This window comes from Cebus imitator, unplaced genomic scaffold, assembly GCF_001604975.1.
Source record: "Cebus imitator isolate Cc_AM_T3 unplaced genomic scaffold, Cebus_imitator-1.0 Scaffold1, whole genome shotgun sequence".
Classification (NCBI taxonomy): Eukaryota; Metazoa; Chordata; class Mammalia; order Primates; family Cebidae; genus Cebus; species Cebus imitator.
The window spans coordinates 1984937-2005351 of record NW_016107316.1 but is presented as its reverse complement, the minus strand read 5'-3'; the positions used below and the strand labels follow the sequence as shown (position 1 = coordinate 2005351).

Below are 20415 nucleotides of genomic sequence, written 5' to 3'. Positions count from 1 at the left end.
GCCATCATCACCACCATCGCCATCATCACCACCATCACCATCATCACCACCATCACCATCATCACCACCACCACCATCATCACCACCATCATTATCATCACACTCACCATCACCAACCCCATCATCACCACTGCCATCACCATCACCACTATCAACACCATCCTCACCACCATCATAATCATCACACTCATCACCACCAATCCACTATAACCATCATCACCATCACCACCATCACTACAGTCATCACCATCATCACCACCACCATCACCATCACCACCATCATCACCACCACTACCACCATCACCACCATCATCACCACCACCATCATCACCATTATCACCACCATCACCAACATCACCACCATCACCATCATCACAGCTGTCATCATTCGCCATTTGAAGCCCCTCTTGAGGGAAGGGAACAGACACTCCTTGAGTGCCCACTGTGCACCAGGCTCTGGGCCAGTAGCTGGGGATGTCAAGAAGAATCAGAGTTGGTCCTGCCTTCAGGAATCTCCGGCCTATCTGGTATCACCAGGCCTCACGCTAGACTTTTAAACACATCATCTGACTTAACCCTCATGCTTTGAGGTCAGAACTGGTGTTCTCTTGACAGGAAGGAAGAAACTAGACTAAGGAAGTTGAAGACCACTGCCCAGGTTCACACTGCTGCCCACTGTGCCATGGAGGAAGAGGCTGTGCTGGGGACTCTAACAAGCCCCTGGCCTGAGCTCCCCCAGGTCAAAGACAGTAGCCTCTGGGGTCTGCTTTCAGGCTCCCATCCAGCAAGGGTCAGGCTGCTGGTGGGCTCGTGGACCTGGCCCAGTCTGAGATGGCCCTGTGCTGGAATGCCACCACCTCCAAGTGTGCGCCTTTGCTCCTCATGCCCTGTGTGGCCTTGTCACCTTTGGCTGCCAGTTTCTAAATGGCACTGGCCCATGTTGATGAGCCATTCCGCTCTTCTCCAGGACAGCGCCTCACATTCCTCTTCCCTCTAGATCAATTCCACCTTACCTCAGCCTCCAGAATCAAGGTCTGACTCCCCTGGAGAGCAGGGGCCACTGCCTGCAAGAAGGGAGGGGGCTGGCCCATTCTGCATCCACCTGGAGGGTACCTTGTGAGCACCTCCTCGGCCAGGTGGGAAGGGCATGTGTTCTGGGCCAGACGGTACCTCTTCCTGGCTGAGCCCCTGCCCTCTCTTCAGGGGTCTGGTGTGTTCACAGTGCTGGTGGAGGATTTCAAACACCAGCCCACAAATGCCCCCCATGCCTCAGCTCAAGGCCCACACCCTGGGTCCCAGCTGCCCCTTGTCCCCCCTCAAGCAGGAAGGTGGCTCATGTCCACCCCTGACAAGTTGAGAGGCTCAGGGAGGCTGAGCGCAACGGACTGAACTGTGTCCCCCAAATCCACATGCTGAAGCCCAACCCCTCAACAGGACTGATTTGGAGATGAGGTCTTTAAGGAGGTGATGCGTGTGAAAAGAGGTCCTAAGGGTGGGACCTAATCCAATAGGACTGGTGTCCTTATAGGCTGAGGGCGAGGCTCCAGGGACACATGGATGGGGAAAGGCCACGTGAGGCACGGCGAGAAGGTGGCACCTGCGGGCGAGGAAGAGGCCCCACCAGAACCTGAGCACCAGTGCCTTCGTTTTCCACTTCCAGACACCAGAACCGAGAGACCATGTATTCCTGTGGCATGAGCTCCCCGTGTATGGCCTTCCGTTAGAGCCGCCTGAGCTGGCACCAGACCACAGGCAGGACCATCAGGCTGCCTGCCCACTGCGCCCCCAGCCACCTGGGCCCTGCTTACCCTCACCCAAGTGGGAGGGGGAGCCCTGAGGCTGCAGCTTGGGGTCCTCAGGGAAGCAGGTACAGAGTGTCCCACCCCTAAATCATTAGCCCAGAGGGTCTAAAACTCGAGGGGCATCAACCCCCTAGAGTATGTGTTAACGCACAGATCGCTGGCACCCCCCATCCCAGGTTTCTGATTCAGTCAGTCTAGTGAGGGGCAGGAGAACTTGAGTTTCTAGAGTCCCATGTGAAGGTAATGCTCCCAGGCCAGGGACCACACCTGGAGAACCACGGCATCAGGAAGCGTCAGGCAAATGGCACAAGTCAGAGGCAGGAAGCAGATGGCTCTCCTCGCCTTCCTCCATCCCCAAACGAATCATGGCGCAGGAGGACAGCAGAGGTGAGAAGGAGCCTGACCCTGCCCAGCCCCAGTGGTGTGGCTCAGTTCAGCCCAACTGCAGGGCAGCCCCAAGAGGTGGGTGCCACCATCCCCATTCTACAGACAAGGGAGGCTGGGCTTAGAGTAACAAAGCGCCAAGGCCACCAAGATGCACGCGGGGCCAGAGCCTCTGCCTTTCTCTTCTCCCGGTGACCCTCACCGCTGTGACCTGGACACACACAGCCAGCTCCAGGCCTCAGAGCATCCACATCTCCCCAGAGGCCATTGCTGAAAACAAGATAGCTGGGGGGAGACGCAGAGAAAGCCTCTCTCCCTGCACAGTCGGCTCCAGGCCGCCTTCGCCTTCCAAGTGCCTGCAGTTGGAGAATGGCTGCAGCATCTCACCATCGCCCCCCGCTACCTGGCTCCCGAGCCCCCTCTGAGCCTGCGGCAGCACGGGAGAGGTAGGAAGGAGGGTCCTGCTACGGAGCCCTGCGTGACCGGTTTCCATGACAACAGGGCTGCAGCTATCTAGAAGGACATTTAACCTCAGAGCTGATCTTCCTGTGGGACCTTTCTGCTGGGAGGGGAGGAGCAGCCCCAGCAGCAGTGGGAAACACAGAGGTGCTCACCCAGCCCTGGGTCATTCCTTGTCTGAGCCCTCAGTGACCGGCACTCCAGCAGGAAACGCCATGCCGCACTGGGAGGGACAAGCTGGCTGGCAAAGGCCCCACAGAGGGAGGCTGCTCATGGACCTCGGGGGCACCGGCACCAGCCACTCACGCACGTCCTCTGAATTCCCTCTCGGGGGACTCCTGGGCACCAGAGCCTGGGTCTTTGTCCTGGCCCTGCCGACTTGTGTGGTTCAGAGTTCAGCCTCGCTGGGACCTGAGAGTGTGAAGCACAGAAGACATGTGTCCCCAAGCCCCCAGTTTGTAGAGGTGGGGCTGGCTCAACATGAGGGGAGGGGTATTAGCTAAGGTCCAGCCAGTCCCCTGGCCCCACCTGCTTCAGGCAGGGCGTGGTAAGTAATAACGACAGCTGGTGTTCACTGAGCACTTACTATATGCTAAGCAGGCCCTACACTAAGTCCCTTCCATGTATTCGATCCCAGGAAATCTCTCAGCCATTGCTCAACTATCAAGAGACCCATTCAGCAGATGAACAGCAGAGGCACAGAGGGGCTGGAGTGTTGACCCCCAGCAGCCTGGTCTCAGCTCTGCTCCATGGACCTGCAGGTCTCTGCTTTCAACCGTTGTACACACTAGGGTTCACCAAGACTTTGGTTGGGAAAAAAAAATGAATCTGCTTCCGAAAACAGTTTGAAAACCACAGCTATGATCCACACCTCCCCACTTCATAGAGAAGGAAGCTGAGGCTCTAAAAGATAAAATGGCTCATCCAGAATCACACAGCTCTAAGGCAATACATCAAAAGGCCAATTCAATCAATGTGTTAAGTGACTGTGACAACTGATACAACTTTACAGCGACCCATCATGGAGGAGTTTCTTTTTTAAAGATTTTGAAGATTTCTGCCAAGTTTAGGCCAGCTCTTCTCCGCTGGGCTCCATCTCAACATTCAAAGTGTGCTAGGCCTGCCTCTGTCCAGCAGCCTATGCTTCAGCTAAGGAAACAGCCAAGGAGAGAGAACCCCAGCACGAGGAAGGACAGAGAGGAGGGTCAGCTCAGCAGGGGCTGCAATGCCAGTCACCCAGAAGATGAGACTGAGGGTCAGAGTGGAGGTCTGGAGTTTAGGAGAGACTGGGGAGAACAGAGGGGGCTGGGGTGAAGGGCAAGGGAGAGGAGATACAGGGCCAGAGAGAGGAGGCTGAAAGCAAGACACAGGGACACAAAAAATATACATTTGTAAGAATTTCTCATTCTCATCCTCAAGAATATGTTCAAGAATAATTTCTTTTCTTTTTTTTTCTTTTAGATGGAGTTTTGCTCTTGTTGCCCAGGCTGGAGTGCAATGGTGCAATCTCGGCTCACTGCAATTCTCCGGGGTTCAAGCGATTCTCCTGCCTCAACCTCCCGAGTAGCTAGGATTACAGGCATGTGCCATCATGCCCAGCTAATTTTGCATTTTTAGCAGAGATGCGATTTCTCCATGTTGGTCAGGCTGGTCTGGAACTCCCAACCTCAGGCGATCTGCTCACCTTGGCTTCCCCAAGTGCTCGGATTACAGGTGCCAGCCACCGCACCTGGCTGGGTATCTTCAAGAATGTGTGCAGTACACTTGAGAACATAGTCAGCCATACTCACAGATGGAATTCAGTGGCTGAAATCACCTTAAAACCATCCAGATTTGGGAGAGGAGTGATTGGGGGGGGAAAAAGATGAGATAGGACAAGCCACGTAATGACCTCTGCTGACACTGCATGTCATACGCTGGGCTTTTATAGGATTCTATTTTTGCCTATGTTCAAAGTTTTCCATTATAAAAAAGTCTTTTTTTAAGTATGTAGTCAATATATTCTAGAATTTTTTAATGAATAGCTTTTGAATATGGTTTTGAATATATTAATGAATCGATGCCGTCTGCCTCCCTCCCACACTCAGCCTCTCCCACCTCTCTCTCTCTCTCCCCGCCCCCCTCACTCTCATGCTCTCTTTCTCTCTCTCCCTCGTCCTAGAGTCAGCAGCCAAAATTAACAGCTGCACACTGTTTCTCCTCTGCTTGGAGGAAATCCAAAGCATTTGTTAAAATACTGATACAAAAGGGAAAATAAGCATTAGTCAAACAAAACATTACAGAAATCTTCCAAATCTACCGCATCCTACAGGATTTGCTATAAATTTTCATTTTTATAAATAGATCAGAGAAACCAGCGAATATGATGACTTGTCCATTTGTCAGATTGGCTTTGGGTTAGTGCCACTCTGGGCACGCGGATACACAGGGTAGAGACGGAGCTGAAACCCAAGTCTTCCTTCCGTCTTCAGACCTGTGCTCCCCTAAACTCACAAATGCCCTATAGGATCAAAGTTGAGTTGCAAGAATTCTTCTTAAGGCAGTCTCCTCCCTTTCTGACTCAGTTTCCCCATCTGTACAAGAAATGGAAGGATGAGATGTTCTCAAACCTCCTCCCAGGCAAGCGAGGTGACACTTCCAGGGACAGCTGGTGTTACTGGACTCGGGCCGTTCTGGGCCTGCCCCAAACCCACGGAGACCGAGAGAGCTCAGGTCTCCCCTCAGCTGCGCTGGAGCCACAGAGGAGAACAAGGGGACAGGAGGCAGCTGCAGGAGGCCTCAGCCCATGCCAGGCGGGTACTGCCTCTGTCCTGCCTGCCCCAGGCCTCAAAGGGCCTGCCGTGTGGGCCTCGTGGGAGGGACAGTTTGGACCAATGATCCCAGGGTGCCCAGGACTCAGGGCCTCCCACAGCGTGAGACTTTCATTGCTTTTGTGGTTTTCAATGCTAAAACCAGGACCGTACCAGCCAACCTGAACCAAGCTGGTCCTCCCACTCCCAGGAGAATTGGCTGCACAAATTTTTAGTGAAGAAGAATATTGCAAGGGAAGGAAGTTTTGTTTTGATTGCCCAGCTCTGGGCAAGGAGGAAAGAAGGGGCTGCTTATAAACTGCAAGTCTCCTGATGAAACAGCAAACTACCAGGCCGGTGCTGGTCCCAGATCTGACCGCAGGATGTTTGCAGTCCTGATGTCACCAAGCTTTGTTTCCCCAAGCCAGAAAAGGCAGTGGAGCCAGGGCTAAGGACCCTCCTCTGTCAGTCAGGCTGGAGTGCAGTGGCACGATCTGAGCTCACTGCAGTCTCCAGGGATGCACCACCATGCCCAGCTAATTTTTGAATTTTTAGTGGAGACAGGGATTTGTCATTTTGGCCAGGCTGGTCTCAAACTCCTGACCTCAAGTGATCTGCCCACCTTTGGCCTCCCAAAGTGCTGGGATTACAGGCGTGAGCCAACGTACCCAGCCAGAACGCTGCTTCTCTGAATGAATCAGCTGCAGAGCAACAGAGGCCTGCTGTGATGGGAATCAAGGAAAGTGACCTCACCAGAAGGGGCGAGCTGGGCTGGCCCTAAGGGGTCTTGCCACTGTTGACTCTGTCACATGCTTCTTATTGGATGCTGCCCAGACACCTGCTGCACCCCTCCAGTGTCCCAGAGGCTCAGAGCCCAGTCCCAGAGGTCTCAGAGGGGTCAGATGGCACATCAGCCTGGTAAGTCCTGAGGGACATAACATCCTCAGGCCCAGATGTGGCCGATGAGTGCTGGGTAGCCAGTGCTGCCCCTCCTCGGCCGAACTCTCAATGCTCACACCTCTCCTGCTTCTATTTATGGTATTTTGTTTTGTTTTGGAGACAGAGTCCTGCTCTGTGGCCCAGGCTGGAGTGCAGTGATTCAATCAGAGTTCAACTGCAGTCTTGGCTTCCAGGGCTCAAGCGACCCTCCAGCCTAAGCGCCCCGAGTAGCTGGGTATGCACCATCACACCTGGCTAGTTTTGTATTTTTTGTAGAGACAGGGTCTTCCTAATGTTGCTCAGACTGGTCTCCAACTCCTGGGCTCAAGCAATCCTCCCACCTCGGCCTCTCAAAGTGTTGGGATTACAGGCGTGAGCCACTGCACCCGGCCACTCTCCCACTTTTAAAAGAGCCTGCATTTAAGCGGCCATTGACTTCCCTGCATGGGTGTGTTGGCTGTTTCCTCTAACCGGAGCTACCCTGCAGGGAAGGACAGGATGTCACTGTGACGACTTGGGAGGGAGAGGAGCGAGCTGGCAACCATGTGTTTCAAACTGATACGTAACTACCAGTCCTTATGGCTCACCCTATTAAGGACCAGCTGCTAAACTCTCAACCCAGTTTTTTATTTTTATTTTTTAGAGATGGGGCTTTGCTACGTTGCTCAGGCTGGCCTCGAACTCCTTGGGCTGAAGTGATCCCCTCACCTCCACCTCCTGAATAGCTGGGACTAGCATCTGGCTTCTTAGCCCAATTTCAATTAAAGTTGTGTATATTATTTTTTAGGGCTGTATATTTAAATTACCACAAAATCAGTGGTTTACAACAACACAAATTAATTATCTTACAGTTCTGCAGATCAGAATTCCAACCCAGGTCTCACTGGGCTCAAACCAAGCTGTCAGCTGGCCCTTCCTGGAGGCACTGAGGGAGCCAGGTCCCCTGCCTGCTGCAGCTCCTGGGGGCCACCCACTTTCCCTGGCTCATGGCCCTGCCTCCACCCACAAAGCCACCAACCCCGGCTGAGCCCTCCTCATGTGGCCACCCCTCTCTGGTTCTCCTCTTCCACCTCCCTCTTTCCCTGTTTCACTGCGTAATTACTCTTGTGATTACACAGCCTGGGCAACCTGGTGAAACTCCGTCTCTACAAGAAATACAAAAAGTAGCTGGGCATGGCAGCATACACCTACAGTCTAGCTGCTCAGGAGGCTGAGGCAGGAGGACTGCTTGAGCCCAGGAGGTCAAGGCTGCAGTGAGCTGTAACCGCACCACTGCACTCCAGCCTGGGCAATGGAGTGAGACCCTGTCTCAAAAAAAAAAAAAAAAAATTCTTGTGATTACATCAGCTCCTGCAGATAATCTAGGATGATCTTCCTGTCTTAAAGGCAGGTGATTAGCAACCTCAATGCCACCTGCAACCATGATTCTCCTGCACCACATGACAGAACAGATTCACAGCTTCCTGGATGAGCACACGGACATCTCAGGGGAGCCATGATGCTGCCTGGCACACTACATATGCAAATAACAATTCTACCTTCCTCAACACCTTCCATTTGCCACTAATTGAGACCATCTCATTTAAAAGTCCAGTGTTGGTAAAACTACTTTTCATTGCTTGTTTTCTCATTTAAATCTCACCACCACACAAGGAGGTATATTTCTACTAGTCCCATTTTATTACATGAGGAAATCAAGGCTCCAATACATCACTTTTTTTTAAGTCTCGCTGTGTCGCCCAGGCTGAAGTGCAGTGACATGATCTCTGTTCACTGCAACCTCTGCCTCCTGTGTTCAAGTGATTCTCCTGCCTCAACCTCCCAAGTAGTTGGAACTACAGGCATGTACCACCATTCCTGGCTAATTTTTGTATTTTTAATAGAGAATGGGATTTTGCTATGTTGGCCAGGCTGGTCTCGAACTCCTGACCTCAGGTGATCCACCCACCTCAGCCTCCCAAAGTGCTGGGATTACAGGCGTGAGCCACCACGCCCGGCCATAAGTCACTTTTGTTTCAGTGTTTCTTTTATCTATTAACATTCTTATCATAGAAATTGTTAAATATATACAAAAATAGAGAGACTGCCGGGCGCGGTGGCTCAAGCCTGTAATCCCAGCACTTTGGGAGGCCGAGGCGGGTGGATCACGAGGTCAAGAGATCGAGACCATCCTGGTCAACACGATGAAACTCCGTCTCTACTAAAAATACAAAAAATTAGCTGGGCATGGTGATGCGTGCCTGTAATCCCAGCTACTCAGGAGGCTAAGGCAGGAGAATTGCCTGAACCCAGGAGGCGGAGGTTGCAGTGAGTCGAGATCACGCCATTGCACTCCAGCCTGGGTAACAAGAGTGAAACTCTGCCTAAAAAAAAAAAAAAAAAAAAAAATAGAGAGACTAGTACAATGAACCACCGTATAGCTGCCATCCGGCTTCACAGATTGGCAGTCCACCTTCTGGCATTCTGATTCATGTAATTCCTGCCCCACTGTTTTCTGCTTGCTTGTTTTGCTGGCGTATGTTAAAGCAAATCTCAGACATGAGCATTTACTTTTCCATACACTCAGCACACACTGATGAAGTAACTATGCATCCAACACTGCTGGGTGCCAGGAGATCACCAGGTGCCGTGTGCCCAGAGCTGGTGGCAGGACATCGACTCCTCCTTCTACATGGGCAGGTGGCTTCCTGGGTCATCCTGCATAAAGCTCACCCTTGGGGTGGCCACCCTGGGGGCCAAAGGACCCTCCATAGCACTGTCCCATTCATAGACCCCAGCTTGGCACCCAGCTAGAGAAGCCAGACTCCCTGCCCCGCCCGCTCACTGGCATCCAGGAGATCACCTGCCCTGCTCTCCCCTCCAGACCCCGCCAGGCACCCCAACCTCCCCACCCAGGATAGGGCAGGGTGCAGAAAATAATCACAAGATGCAATGCTGACTTTCGAAGAGCTTGGAATCAAAAGTGGTGGTTCTCAAAGTATAGCCTGGCCTGGCGGGAGGTCCCTGAATGGCCAAGAATGGGTCTCAGTGTCCCTAGTACAATGTCAAAGCATATCTGACATGGACTGACTGTGTCCCTCCAAAATTCATATGTGGACATCCTAACCCCAAAGGTGATGGTAGTAAGATGTGGGGCCTCTGGGAGGTGATTAGGTCATGAGGGTAGAGCCTTTGTGAATGGGATCAGTGCCCTATAAGATAGGCCCCTGGGAGCCCATTCACCACACCCACCATGTAAAGACACGGGGAGAAGACAGATGGCTATCAATCAGAACCCGACTGTGATGGCACCCTGATCTCCCAGCCTCCAGAACTGTGCACTGTGAAGAATAAATGTCTGTTTTTCTTAGGCCACCTAGTTCATAGTACTTTCTTTTTTTTTTTTTTTTTGAGATGGAGTCTTGCTCTGTTGCCCAGGCTGGTGTGCAGCAGTGCGATCTCAGCTCACTGCAACCTCCACTTCTCAGGTTTAAGCAATTCCCCCACCTCCGGCTCCTGGGTAGCTGGAATTACAGGCACGTACCACCATGCCCAGCTAGTTTTTGTATTTTTAGTAGAGACAGGGTTTTACGTTGTCAGCCAGGCTGGTCTCAAACTCCTGATCTCAGGTAATTCTCCCACCTCGGCCTCCCAAAGTGATGGGATTACAGATGTGAGCCACTGTGCCCAGCCCGTAGTACTTTCTTATAGCAGCCTGAATGGAATAAGACAGCATCCTACCTCCGTAAAGCAGATATGCGGTCATTTATCCAGTTCCCCTCTGATTCTTCTTTGACACGACTTCAGTTTTCCACAGGAGAGTGGGGGTGTTTAGGTGGTAGACTGCTTGACCTTTTCAAATTAAGTGATCCCTCTTCAAAATGTATGGCTCATTGTAGCTAATGCCCCAAGTTCATGAATTGTTGACTTTCGCAGTAAATCAGCACAGATCCAAGGAATCCCTGCAGGAACGCCGCCCTCCCCCACACTGTCATGTGATTCCTGAGTGGGAAAGAAGTGACAGGTAGCATGAATGGCCCAGAACCCAGCGCCCAACTGCCCAGGGCACAGCCCTTAGCCTGGGCACAGCGACAATAAACTACCTAGTGGTTATGGGAAAAAACACTAAGACCCATTGATCCTGGGGAGGGGACAGACAGGAAAATGATTTGCTCAATGCCAGAAAAGAGTATTGTAAAAAGAGCCAGGCATAGTGGCTCACACCTGTAATCCCAGAACTTTGGGAGGCTGAAGAACAAGGATTGCTTGAGGCCAGGAGTTCAAGACCAGCCTGGGTAACATAGTGAGACTTCATCTCTACAAAAAAAAAAAAAAAAAAAAAAGTTTTTTTTTTTAAATTAGCTGCATGTGGTGGCTTACTCCTACAGTCCCAGCTACTCAGGAGGCTGAGGTGAGAGGATTGCTTGAGCCCTGGAGGTCAAGGCTGCAGTGAGCCATGATCGCAACACTGCACTCCAGCCCGGGCAACAGAGCTGAGACCCTGTCTCAAAAAAAAAGAGAGAGAGCGCTGTGCAGTCTGTCAGACTGAGCACAATCCCACCCGGAGATCACCAGGAAAATTAGAAAGTATTTTAAATGGAATACTAAACCCTTATCGTATCAAAACTTGTATTTGCAGGGATGCAACCAAAGCAGTGCTCAGAGGGAAATTTCTAGCCTGAAATGCTTGCATGAACCCAGGAGTTCAAGACCAGCCTGAGCTGGAGAAGGGAGAAAAAACTGGAAAGAAATGCACTAAGATCTATCTCAAGAAATTACAATAGAAACAGCAAAATAAATCTAAAGCAAGCAGGACTAGAAATCAGAAAACAAACTTAATGAACTAAGATACAGAGACCATCAACAAAACCTAAAGTTGGTTCCTTGAAAAGGCTGCAAAACTAATACATTTCTGGTGAGAATGATTGAGAAGAAAAGGGATGGCAATTACTACCATCCTGCAGGCAAACTGCGATGCTGCCTCTTGCGAGCAGCATGTCTTTGGGCAATGCTCTCCAAGCCTCTTTCATCATATTAAAATTGAGAAATAGAATATCTGCCTCACTGGCTATTATAAGAATTAAATGAGATAGTGTGAGTGTCCAGCAGAGAATAGAAACTACATAAATCATACAAGTTATGATCATGGTGGTGGTAGTTATCAATATTCTAAAGTACTACAGGGGGCTGGGCATGGTGACTCGCTCCTGTAATCCCAGCACTTTGGGAGGCCGAGGCAGGTAGATCACCTGAGGTCAGAAGTTTGAGACCAGCCTGGTCCACATGGTGAAATCCCATCTCTACTAAAAATACAAAAATCGTGCTTGCCTCAGCAGCACATATACTAAAATTGGAACGATACAGAGAAGATTAGCATGGCCCCTGCGCAAGGACGACTTCTTTTAATTTTTTTAAATAAAATAAATTTAAAAAAGAAAACAAAAATTAGCCAAGTGTGGTGGTGCGTGCCTGCAGTCCCAGCTACTTGGGAGGCTGAGGCACAAGAATAATTGCTTGAACCTGGGAGGCGGAGGTTGCAGTGAGCCTCAATCAGGCCACTGTGCTCCACCCTGGGTGACAGAGCGAGATTCCACCTCGAAAAAATAAATAAATAAATAAAAATAAAGTGTTACGGGGAACAGGGAGGATGACTTCCTGCCTGGGGAGGTGGCAGGGATAGGTGATTTCTCAGCTTTGAAAAATGGAGAGGACTTCATAGAAGAAGAGAAAGAAGGACCATCCAGGCTGAAAGCCTAATGAGCAGGAGCAGGAGCCCTGGAGGCCTGAGTTCATCCAGAGGGGAGCAGGGGCCAGCAATGAGTGCCAAGGCCCTCCTGGGCCTCTCCAAGGCGGTGTCTGACATTTGAGGCCAACGCTGAAAACATAAATGGGCCCGGCCCGTGGCCTTCATGCATTATGCAGTGAGGGTGAATAATGCATGACTTGGAAATTTTTTAACCATTTGGTCACAGATTTCTCTCCAGGGTGATGGAAATACAATGGCCATGCCCAGCCTGTCTGTAAAGTTCAGAGAATGATTTAGTTCTAATAACCACCAGGCTCCCAGCGAAGTTATTTTCTGCTGGAAGCAAGTGAATAAGTCTTCACCAGACCAAGTCAGCTTCCCCCAGTAGGAAGAGGTTCTCTCAGGACTGTTTATTTTCTCAAAGGCCTCTGTCTACATGACAGGGACACACTCAGGGAAAGAGCTCTCGGTGCGTCTGGAGCCAGGTGTGTTCAGCTGTAAGCCTCAGCTGAGACCAGGGGCCCCTCCTCTGGGGGAGGGAGCCATCGGGTGGCAGCCTCTGCGGAGCCTGAGAGCTCCGTCACTCCACAGGAAGGTCATTGCTGGGGCCGCTCTCTCAGGGAAGTGGCTCTGGGTGGAAGCTTCCAGAGAAAGTGGCTCTAGAGCTGGATTACACAGAAGAAACCTCTAATCCCCAAAAATGAGGGGTGCGGAGGCCCCCAGCATGTCATGATAATAAAGACTTCAGAAAAGGTTTGCATCAGAATATGTAACTGGCAGAGTAACCTAGGACCTTGTGCTCCTCTACAAATACAGGCAATCTGGCCGGGCGCTGTGGCTCATGCCTGTAATCCCAGCATTTTGGGAGGCTGAGGTAGGCAGATCACCTAAGGTTGGGAGTTTGTGTCCAGCCTGACTAACATGGAGAAACCTCGTCTCTACTGAAAATACAAAATTAGCCAGGCATGGTGGCACGTGCCTGTACTTCTAGCTACTTGGGAGGCTAAAGCAGGAGAATCGCTTGAACCCAGGAGGCAGAGGTTGCGGTGAGCCAAGATCACACCATTGCACTCCAGCCTGGTCAACAAGAGCAAAACTCTGTCTCAAAAAAAAAAAAAAAAAAATGTACAGGCAATTCCTGGCTTATGATAGTTCAACCCAGGATTTTTGACACTATGATAGTGCGAACATGATATATATTCAATAGAAACTGTACTTCCCTCACAGTGCTGGACAGCGGCAGAGAGATCAGTTCCCACTCCCCCACGCTGCCAATTTACAATGGGTTTATTGGAATGTAACCCTATTGCAAGTCAAGAAGCTTCTGTAGTTACGAGGCAAATAGCACACACCCCAGCAACTGCATTCTTGTGTGAACATAAGCTCGCAAAAGAATCTATACACTAGTCCCCACAGCAGTTTCACTGTATAGCAGGCAAACCCCAGTAGCACTCAAATGTCCTTTCAAGGGTGAATGCCAGGCCGGCGGAGGCACGAGAATCACTTGAACCTGGGAGTTGGAGGTTACAGTGAGCTGAGATCATGCCTGTGTACTCTAGCCTGGGCGACAGAGTGAGAATCTGTCTCGGAAAAACAAAAACGAACAAACAAAGAGGGTGAATGCCCAACACCCTGCGGCACATCCAAACGCAGAAACACCACTGAGTAGCGAAAATAACAAATCATTGGTACACAGTGTCTAGTCTGTTCCAGCTGCTGTAACAAAATACCTTCGACTGTATCATTTCTAGAGTAAAAACTTATGGCTCGCAGCTCTGGAGGCTGGGAAGTCCAAGATCAAGGCGCCAGCAGATTCGGTGTCTGGTGAGTGCTCTCTGATTCACAGACAGCAGTTGGGTGCCGGGTCCTCGAATGGTGAAAGGGGCAGCCGCACTCCCTTTCCCTGTCTTATAAAGGCATTAATTCCATTCATGCAGTTGGAGCCCTCATGACTTAATCACTTCCCAAAGGTCCCACCTCTTAAAACTATTATATTGGGTATGAGGTTCCAACACCTGAATTTAGGAGGGCACCAACATTCAAACCACAGCACACAGCAACCTGGATGACTCTCCAGAGAACTATGCTGACTGCAAAAAGCCAATCCCCAAAGGTTCCAGTTACTTGATTCCCTTTACAGACCATTCTTGTGGTGACAAAGGTATCAGGATAGAGAACAGACTGGTGGTTGCCAGAGGCTGGGTAGATGATTGCGTTAGAAACTAATAGGAGGGATGGCTAGGCATGGTAGCTCACGCCTGTAATCCCAGCACTTTGGGAGGCTGAGACAGGTGGATTACCTGAGGTCAGGAGTTCAAGACCAGCCTGGCCAAGATGGACAGAAACTCTGTCTCTGCTAAAAATGCAAAAATTAGCTAGGCATGGTGGCGTGTGCCTGTAGTCCCAGCTACTTGAGAGGCTAAGGCAGGAGAATTGCCTGAACCTGGACGGCGGAGGTGGCAGTGAGCTGAAATGGTGCTGTTGCACTCCAGCCTGGGGAACAGAATCAAAGAAGGAAGGGATGGGGAGGGAAGGGAATCCCTGTGGCATTGGAACTGTGGTGGGGGGTGGGGCCACAAACATGAGCAGGTGATAACAGTGCATGAACTAGAGGAGCATGCACAGGAATGGATGCAAAGAAGGCCAGCGAGAGCTGAGGGTACTGGATCAATGTCAGTACAGTTACTGTGACGTTACCCTATAGGTCCACAAGATGTCCACCTATGGGAGGATGCGGGACAACGTGCACTGGATCTCTCTGTGTGACTCCGTACAACTGCATGGGAATCTATCATTATCTCAAAATAAAAGTTCTAACTTAAAAATAGTAATGATTTAATGTTAAGTGAAAAAGGCAGACCTCAAAACTTTATGTGATGGTCGGTACTATTTTGTTTTATTTATTTTAAGGCAAAGTCTCGCTCTGTCGCCTAGGCTGGAGTACAACGGTGCAATGTCGGCTCACTGCAGCCTTCACCTCCCAGGTTGAAGTGATTCTCCTACCTCAGCCTCCCAGGTAGCTGGGATTGCAGGCGCCCAACACCACACCCAGCTAAGTTTTGTATTTTTAGTAAAGACGGAGTTTCACTGTGTTGGTCAGGCTGGTCTCAAACTCTTGACCTCAGGTGATCCACCTGCCTCAGCCTCCCAAAGTGCTGGGATTACAGGCCTAAGCCACTGCACCTGGCCCAATCAGTACTATTTTAAAGACCTCAAAATTTACACCTAATATCTACCAAACTGAAACAACTGCCTACCCTATGATCCAGCGATTCCATTCCTAAATATACCCGCAAGAGAAACAGGTGCCTATGACCACCAGAAAATGTGTACAAGAAAGTTAGTGGCAGTTTCATTCCTAACAGCCACAGTAGGCAACAATCCAAATGTCCATCAACAGTGGAATTAATAGATTGGGTTTCATTCATACAGTGGAATCCTTAACACGTCAATTATAAAGAAACAAACGTGTGCTGTACACGACCTTCAGGAATCTTCCTGACCAACATGAAGCAAAAGAAACCAGATGCAAAATGTAAAATGGTGCAACCACTGTGGGAAACAGTACGGTGGTTCCTTTAAACAATTAGAAGTAGAATTACCATGTGATGAGGAGGTCCACTTCTGGGCATATATCCAAAAGGACTGAACACAGGGTCTTGAAGAGATATTTGTGCACGCATGTTCACGGCAGCATTACTCACAGTGTCTAAAACTTGGGCAGAAGCTACCCCCCAGTGTCCATTGACTGATGAATGCATGAGCAGCACGCACGATATCCATAATGGAATAGTATTCAGCCTAAAAAAGGAAAGAAATTCGGACATGCTACAATATGGATGAACTTTGAAGACATCATGCTAAGTGAAATAAGCTAGACACCAAAAGACAAGTGCTGTATGAACCCGCCCATAGGAGGTACCTAGAATTGTCAAATTCATAGGAACAAAGGCGAGCGGTGGCTCACGCCTGTAATCCCACCACTTTGGGAGGCTGAGGTAGGTGGATCACTTGAGGTCACATGTTTGAGACCAGCTCGGTCAACATGGTGAAACCCTGTCTCTACTAAAAAATATCAAAAGAAAAGATTAGCTGGGCGTGGTGGTGCGTGCCTGTAATCCCAGCTACTCAGGGGGCTGAGGCAGAAGGATCATTTGAACCTGGGAGGCAGAGGTTGCGGTAAGCCAAGATCGCGCCACTGTACTCCCACCTGGGGGACATAGTGAGACACCATCTCAAAAACCAAAATAAAATTTTTTTTTTAATTATATGAACAGAAAGTAGAATGGTGGTTACCGGGCCTGTGGGGAGGAGGGAATAGAGAGTGTTTAATGAGAATGGAGCTTAGTTTTACCAGATGAAAAGAGATCTAGAGATGGATGGCAGTGATGATTACACCACATTATGAATGTGTTTAATAACGTTGAATCGTACACTTAAAAGTGGTTAAGATGATCAATTTTATGTGTATTTTAACACAATTTTTAAAATGAAAAAAAAAGAAAAAAAAACAGCCAGACACAAAGACCACATACAACATGGTTCCTGTATATGAGGTTTAAGAACAGACCAAACTATTCTGTGGAACAGAGTGAGAATCCGGGTTTGCTGAAGAGAGTGTGAGGCTGGGCAGGGCCTGCGGTGCCCCTGGGCACTGGCACTGCCCTCTATCCTAACAGAGGCGGTGGGCGCAGAGTGTGTACATGTCTAAAACTTAACTACAAACTTCAGATTTGTGCACTTTGCTGCATGTGAGTTATATCTAAATAAACATTTTAAATAAGAAAAAGCCCACCTGCGTAGAGGAAGGAGTAGCAGGAAACCCAGCTGCATGTTCACAGGGCCTTTCTAGTATATTTCGCATCTTTTCCTCTTCTTTCTCTTTTCCCTGTTTCCAAATTTTCTGTAAAATGAGGAGGTTCTGCATAAGAGGAACTTTACAGCAGCTAGCAACGTTTTTTTCTTCTTTTTATCATTTTTGAGTCTCACTCTGTCACCCAGGCTGGAATGCAGTGGTGCAGTCATAGCTCACTGCAGCCTCTAGCTCCTGGGCTTAAGTGATCCTCCTGCCTCAGCCTCCCAAATACCTGAAACCACAGGCATGTGCCACCACACGCGGGTAAGTTTTAGATTTTTTGTAGAGCTGGAGATGGGGTCTTGCCGTCTTGCCCAGGCGAGTCTGGAACTCCTGGCCTCAGGTGTTCCTTTGGCCTCCCAAAGTACTGGGATTATAGGCATGAGCCACCATACCTAGCTTTTTATTTTTTTTAAGGAAAAAATTCAGTAGTCTACAGTCATTGAGGTCTTCTGAAGACAGTGACCCCTCGGGGAATGTGTCTTCCTCACTCCACCCCACAGGTCCTCGTGGGCCCACTTTCGCCAAGGACACAGAGCCAGGAGGGCCCCGCCTGCCCAGGGAGCCCACGGAAGGCCCAGCTGGAGAGGGAGCTGACAGGGGACGGCCACGGCCATTTTCCTCTGCTGCCGCTGGGCCCGGGCAGCTGGCACCGAGGAGCTCCTCAGATACTGTTTCTCGCCAGGCGCCGCTGTCTTAGCTCAGGCCACAGACGGGACAGCACAAACAGCAGAAGTCTACTTCTCACAGTTCTGGGGACCAGAGCCCAAGGTCACGGTGCAGCCAGGGCCCAGGGTCCAGCAAGGGCTCCTCCTGGGTGGGAGGCGGCCGCCTCCTCCTGGTGTCCTCAGGTGGCAGAGAGAAGGCGGTGGGCCTAAGGAGCCTAATCCTAGTGGCTCGGCACCTGTCCGTACGACCTTATTTAACCATAATTGCTGCCCTACTGCAAATACAGCCACACTGGGGGCTTGGGCTTCCACGTGTGAATTGCGGGGGCCACAGCTCATCCACAGCGGAATTATACTGACAGTTCAGTCAACGGTGCCTCCACAGTCCCACCGCCAAGGCTTTGCCAGATCACGGCCCCCACGGAGCACACCCCCCACAGAACCAGCCCAACCGCCACTCGGCCTCCCAGGCAGATTTAGGCCCTAACCAACCCGTGCCAGGCCAAGGGCTCCGGAGGGCAGGAATGCTGCCTTCCCCGGCCGGCGCGGGCCCTCGTTCTCTTCAAGTTTGCTGAACTGGGTTAGACTGAATTCTTCTGGGCAGGCCTCCCAGCTGCGAGGCGATCAGGAGCTCAGAGGAGACTGTGCAGCGGGGTGCCCAGGGAGCCCCATCACCTCTCTCCTCGCTCTCCTTCTCTCCTGAGGCATGAGGGCTGATTCCAGGCAAGGCTCCCAGGCTCCGCAGAGCCCTGCCCAGGGGCGGAGGGAAGAGCTACTCCCATCCGGCCACAGGCCTGACTGCGTTGGGCCTCTGCCGAGGGAGGAGGGATAGACAGGGGTTTCAGGAGGCTGGAGCTGGCTTATCCCTAGAGCCAGAGGACATGGCGGGTCCAGATGCTCCTGGGGCGACTGGCGAAGCTAGCAGAGGGGATCAGGCTGCAAGAACAGGCTGGGCACTTGCCACTGTTGTGCATGTGGAGATGCCGCTGGGGGAGAAAGGGGACCAGGGACAGGGGAACCAAGTAATGGAGGGAGAGGAAGATGGAAAAGAGAGAAGAGAAGGAATAATCAGCTGGGCATGGTGGCTCACGCCTGTAGTCCCAGGACTTCAAAAGGCTGAGGCAGGCAGATCATGAGGTCAAGAGATTGAGACCATCCTGGCCAACATGATGAAACCCCATCTCTACTAAAAATACAAAAATTAGCTGAGAATGGGGGTGAGCACCTGTAGTCCCAGCTACTAGGGAGGCTGAGGCAGAAGAATTGCTTGAACCAGGGGACAGAGGTTGCAATGAGCTGAGATTGTGCTACTGCAGTCAGGCCTGGCAACAGAGCGAGACTCCATAAAAAAAAAATAATAATCATCATCGTGGCGGACACCCCCGAGGGCCTGCTATGGAGCTCATGCTGGGCAAGCTTCATACACCTCAATCTCACAACGATCCTTGGAGGTAGAGTCTATTCAACTCCCCATTTTGCAGATGTGGAAAACTGAGCACAGAGAGTTTAAGTCACTTATTGAAGAGCTTACAACTAGGAAGTGCTGGGCTGATTTGAACCCAGGCAGCCAGAGTCCATGCTGTCCAGTGCTATGAGAAGAAAGTCAAACGGGGGTGGGAGGAGAGGACAGACACGGAGGAAGCTGAAGGAGATCGGCTTTTCCATTCAACAGATATTTCCTGTGTGCTGATTTACCACTGTTCCCCGGGACTCAGAGGGGTGGGCATCACAGGGTGTGACCTGTGTGGTCAGGCTAGGCCCCTGCTCAGATGGACCATGAGCTAAGCTTAAGTCTTTGCTGCCACTGTCTTGAAATTCTTCATTGTTTTTCAACAAAGGGCCCCACATTTCATTTCGCAGCTGATATGAGCAGTCCTGGGTGCAGTAACAGCTCACCCAGCCCCTCCCTTTGCAGGGATTATATTCGAAGGCTGTACCACAGACAGAAGGAAGAGGGAAGGGGCCGACCGAGCAGGAGGCGAATGCTTGCTCATGTCTCGTGGAGGGCTGGGGAAAGGGCACAGATTGTCCTTGAAGCTAGAAAGGTGTAATTCAATTATTTTTACAATTTCATTACTGAAAAAATCTATTGGCCCCAGGAGCATTCTGCTCAAAAAATTGAACTAAAAACAAAAGGGCATTCGCCGTCTTCCCTGAGTGCTCGTTTGAGCCGGCTTCCTATAAATCACTGACGAACAGAGAAGGAGCGTGGCATGGGGTATCACCCTCTGTCCGCCCACCCTGGTCCCTCCAGAGCAGCGTCAGGTGGAGGCAGTGGAAGTGGGAGGGAAGCAGGCACGGCCCAGGGACCACCATGGTGCCAGCCCTGGCCTCCTTTAGCTCGTCTGACTTTCTCCAGACCCTTGACAGACAGGCGGGCCTCAGCATCCATGACTAAGAGCAGAGAAATTGCACCCCGTGCAAGGTGACCCAGCAGGCTAGTTAGTAGATAGGGTAGGACTCAGCCCAAGTCTGTCTGGCTCCCAAACCCATGCTCTGTTAACACACGTCCCCCCTCTCAATGCACTCATGCTAAAATGCACGCAGACCCCAAAGGAGCTGTGCTTTCTCTCATCCTTGGGCCTTGGCCAGGCCTGGACTGGCAGGGCCCCTTGGTCTGGTTTTCTAAACAAGCAGCACCTCCTCCTGTGATTTCCCAGCCTCTGGCCAGGTGGGGGCACCTCACTGCTCCCTGTCCTCTCTTCTTTATCCTGAGCAACACAAGGGCCAAGTTGCTGTTTATTTTGTTTGCTCCTGAAACCTCGTGTCCAGAACAGTGCCTGATGCGTAACTG

At 50.8% G+C, this 20415-nt stretch overlaps 1 non-coding gene across 1 annotated transcript; it reads left to right on the top strand.

The window, feature by feature from the left end:
• Positions 1–11672: 11672 nt before the first annotated feature.
• On the top strand, positions 11673–11780 carry LOC119471035. The gene has a single exon (XR_005200025.1). It is a non-coding gene; the product is annotated as a U6 spliceosomal RNA (small nuclear RNA).
• The last annotated feature ends 8635 nt before the right edge of the window (positions 11781–20415 follow it).